Genomic DNA, 4,931 nt, shown 5'->3' with positions numbered 1-4,931 from the left:
CAGGCGTTAGTTACAGCTGCTGTGTGAGAAGTACAACAACACACACTGCCTATTTTTGACAGAAACCTGGTTTGGTGGCCCTGCTGTGAGAACATGTTAACTGATCCAGGGGAAATTCATTCCATTCTCAAGTAATGGTTGCAAGGGAGATACGTGCAAAGAAATCATGTGCGGAGAGCACTGGAGAGGACTGGGGGAGAGAAGGCTGAATGTGAAAGTGGCAGCAAGAAGGGGGAAGTGTAGCAGGAGTTTTAAAGGCATTCCAAAGCTCAGAGGTAGTAATTAGTTTTGAGATAGCTTTGAGGTTAGGACATCCAAAATATTAGCCATTCTGCCTTCAAATTAAACAGAAAGGAGCCAATTCTGTTTTCCAGCCAGTGCCCAGATGACTGCAGTTGCTGCAGCATTGTGAGTTGCCCACCATTTAAGACCTTGTTGTATGATAGTGTAAAGCTAAGGTACATGGAAGGGGGAGGATCCCTCACTGCAATGAGGATACTGACACACACACACACAAATAAATAAAAAAAATAATTAAAAAATAAAATAAAAATATGGCAGTGATTGTATGTCTTCCTTTATACATGAGCTGTGAAGTGCTGAGATGCACAGTTCAGTTCAGGGATGACAGTGCATGCCGTTAGCTAGATGATACATACTGGAAAGCATATAGTCAAGAATGAAGAGAATATATTGTAAGTGATGCAAATAAACATAATTAAAAATAGCATAATAAACATAAGAAGGGAATGCTGAAAGTGAATACCAACAAAAGGACATAGGATAGAAAATGTGAAGAGATGGAGTAGATAGGATGTTTAGGACTGGATAAATCTCTTAATAAATCAGTAGCAAATATGAATTTTGCAGTGACTCTCAAGACTCAGATTAACTTAGAAAAAAGTCAGCATCTTTCCTGTTCTGAACTTATGGAAGTCTGTGCATCAGGTCAATATACAGAAGTGCCACCTCTGCTATCTTGACCTCTGCTGTCCTTCGGAGGAGGCAAAGATGATGATGGCCCTCTGATGATTTTAAGAATGAGTGCAGTCTTTGGAAGGACTTGTAATGTATCCCAGGTGTGTGTGGAGAAACTGCTCAGAGATAACTGGAGACCAGACTGGAGTCCTTAGCTCTAAGGGCACATTCCCAAGTCTTTTGCAAATTAGTTGCAACTTTTATTGCCCTAACTTAACAAGTCAATAGCAAAATTCTTGTTTCTGGGATTAGTCTGTGGAGAAGAACATAAACACACAAAATAAATCTGCAAGGCAGATTGGCCCTTACTACTGACGATAAATTAAGTCCAGGGATGATACATAAATAGGTACAATTTGGGAAGGTTCCACAAACAATATTTATTAATTGTTTAATTCTTGCTTCTACCCCAGTGCTTTCAGGGTTTTTGATGTAGCTATGACAAGTCATACTCTTCCACAGTTAGTACGTCATTTTACCTTCTGGAACATAGAGATATATTAGAGAGCTTGCTGATGAAAGTGTTCATAGGAGAAGTGTGCAATCAGAAAAAAAATTAGGTTGGAAGGGTCCTCTGGAAGTCTCTAGTCAAATTCCCTGCTCAGAGCAGGGCTGACTTCCAAGTTGGATTAGGTTACTCGGGGCCTTGTTCAATTAAGTTTTGAAAATCTCTAAGGATGGAGATGCCACAACCTGATCCAGTCTTTAACAACTCTCCATGAAAACTATAGCAGTAAGATAGCAATAGAGGTAGACTATGTAAGTGAATCTAAGAATATTTAATTAGAATATGTAAGTGAAGTTCACAACAATAGAAGCTTTCCATATGGTTGATAAGGTAGAACAAAAGGATAGCAATATACTTATAGAAATAGCATTATTTTTCTGGTTTTGCCCATTTTTCCTTGCTAGCAACAGCAGTCAGACACTGCAGACTAGAGAAGAACCTTGTTTGGGTTTCTTCATAGGTAGTTTTGATCACAGTGACCCCAGGATTTCTTTTTTCAAAAGTTTCTTTAGATCCTTAGCTGGCTTGGCTGTTCCCTTTACTCAGTCTTCTTCATGTGGAAGCCTGCGTTCCTTTCAGGTGGTGCTGAGATGCAGGGCATGTCTAAGCAATGTAAGAGAAAAACTACTATGGAGAGAGGTACCACTTCTAGTGCCAGTCATTGCTTCTCTTCCCATCCTAGTGAGCATAAGTCACCAAGCTGCAGGACTCAGATTTGGAAAAGCAATGACACAATGACACAAAGACATCTTGAGAATATAGCATCAGCCTTAAGAGCAAAGGAGAAAATAAACAGGTTTGGAAAGAAAGAAGCAGGAAGTGCTGTGCACAGCCTTGCTGGTATCACTACCTGTTGCTAAGATTTTTATTTTATTTTTTTTCCTGTCCCTCTGATGAGTTTTGAAGGCCTGGAAGGCACACTTGAGATCAGCACATGGTGAAGCATCAGTCAGTGCTTGGTCTAACAACACCACTGTGCCTGTGCTAGCAGCTGACAAGTTGTGCTTACTCAGACTGAGCCCCTACCCTGCAAATAACCTCAGTGTCCTGCCCAGCGGAGGCACCTTAGTCTGTGGACAGAGCTGGAGTCAGAGGCTGTGTTCCAAGCATGTAACTTCGGTTAACTCTGAGCTGAAAGCAGACCTTAAATACAGCAGTTCAGCTTCCAGACCCAAGGGACTTCATTACTCTGTGCATCCAGAGTCTAAGCCTACATACATTCTTTGCTGCCTGGACAAAAAGCCATGTGTGGAGAACAGCCCACAGACACCATGCTATCTGAAAGCTTCTTGGGTAGCAAAGCTATAAAAACCCACTGTTTTATACACAGATTCCCTGCAGCCCCTGGTGCATGCTGTCTGCACGTGGGAAAGTTGTGGGATCTGCAAATGAGGCATGTGAAGGTGTGACAGACTTCATATGCCAAGGATTGATGCAGACTGCTACAAACAAAACATACGCAGTCCATATATTTTAAAATATATGTGCCCATGTATGAGGTCTGCATCTCATGCATCCTCAACCACATAGCAAGAGATGGATCCCAGTAACAGAGTGGGGAACAGATAGAAGGATGCCTGAGCTTGGAGTGATGAGTTGCTTTGTTTACTCTTCAGGAAACAAACAAACAAACAAAAAACCAAACAAAAACACACTTTTAATTTGTTTAATTTTCCTTCCATTTTAAATTGAGTAAATTAGTTGAGCTCTTTGCTGAACCTCTGCAGTATTAAGTAGGGCCCATTTAGTCATCTCCTATTGATACAGATCAGATCAGACTTTCGCTTGGTGTAGTTTGAGCGTATTGGTTACGTACGTGGAGGATACAGCAGCAAGTCCCACCTGCTCGCCCCGTGCCCGGGCGTGTGTTAGCCTAGGTAGCCCAAAACACCCCGGAGCTGCCAGAAGCTGCCGAGTTCCCAGCGACGGAGGGACCAGTTGGCCATTCATCCCGCAGCGCTCAGCTCCCGGGCGGCACCCTCGACACCCACCCATCTGGGACCCTTTCCCTGCGGGTTTTGGCCGGCCTGGGGCAGCCCCTCAGCTTCTTCTGGGGACGCTTTTATTTTCTTCGGGGCAGGGTTTCACTTACTATTCATTTCCCCCCTCCTGTCCCCAAGCCTCCAGCCGCAGGGCGCCAGCCCCGGGCGCAGGCGGCTGCTGCCCCCGCACGGCGGCCGCGGGGAACGAGCCCTGCCCGGCGGGGCCCGGCGGGCCGCGCTGACATAAGGGCTTTCTGCAAGCGGCCGGGCCCGGGAGCTCCGCTCTCCTCTCAGGGAAGGCGGGCCTCTAGTCCCCCCGCACCGTCCTGGGGATGGGGCTTCGCTCGCTGTTGCAAGACGGAGAGGCCAGGCCAGCCCTCAAAACCCGCGCTCTGAGGCGTCGGCACCCGCCGCGCTGGCGTGGGGAGAGGTGCAGGCTGCGGGAGGGCGGCGGGCCTGGGGAGAGGGGGCTGCTGCCTTGGCCCTTCAGGAGGAGACGGCCTGTCCCTGTCGGGAGGGGCTCTGCGAGCAGACAGAGAGCCCGGACGCGTGTGGGGCCTGGGTGGATGCAGGGCATTGGTTCCAGCTTTGGTTCCGGCAGCGCCTCCGTGCTTTGGGACTGCCCTTACTCTCGGGTTAGACGCTGCCCCAAAACCATAGCTGCCTGGCAGCATGAGGTGCCCGCTCAAGAAGGACGTGCTGCCAGGGCGACCCACCGCTGCTCGAGCTTGCCTCCCCATACAGAGGGCTTGCAGTCTGACTCAAAGGCCACCACTTCTCTTTCTGCCTCAGTTGCTCCCTCCGTGAAGTGCAGGTGGTGGAACCTGCTAATCTTCCTCTAAGGTGTAATCCCTTGTGTTAACAAATGGCTTGGAGGTCCTGGATGGAGGCAGGCGTTGAGAGCTCACATGCACTGGGCTCGTAGCCGGTTGTTTTCAGCCTCCAGATCTTCATGGTTTACTTAGATGACCTCTGCATCTCAAAACTACTTCAGTGCTTTTCCCTACAAAGGGAGTTGCTGCGCTGGTTCATTTTGAACTAGAAACTTGCGTATTTGTTTGCTTTTCGGACAATTCTGATACATTTCTGTATAACTGTCTCCATTCAGAATGTTACAGCTTTGGTTAATATTTGTCAAATGGAACTCTGAGTGTCTAAACCACTGGGACGAGTTTCGTTTTATATGTCATCAGTAGGGGCAGAATGAGGAGCTTCATGCTTGGCCTATTTGCTGTAACACGGTCTCAGGGCCATTGCATCAGAGTCAAAACAAGGAGCTGCTTGTTTCCAGACAAGAAGCATGGAGGAAAGTCTTCTCTGCCTCCTTCCCTGAAAGGGAAAAAAGAGGAGAGAAGGGGGGTGGCTGGGGGGGAAAGAAAGTTATCTTTAACAGATTCTAAAAATGCCTTTTCCCAAATATGCAGTCAGTTCCTTCAAAGGTCTCTTTGTTTATTTTCAGGAAG

Source organism: Apus apus, chromosome 1, assembly GCF_020740795.1.
Source record: "Apus apus isolate bApuApu2 chromosome 1, bApuApu2.pri.cur, whole genome shotgun sequence".
In the NCBI taxonomy this organism is placed as follows: domain Eukaryota; kingdom Metazoa; phylum Chordata; class Aves; order Apodiformes; family Apodidae; genus Apus; species Apus apus.
Note: the sequence above shows the minus strand (reverse complement) of the source record.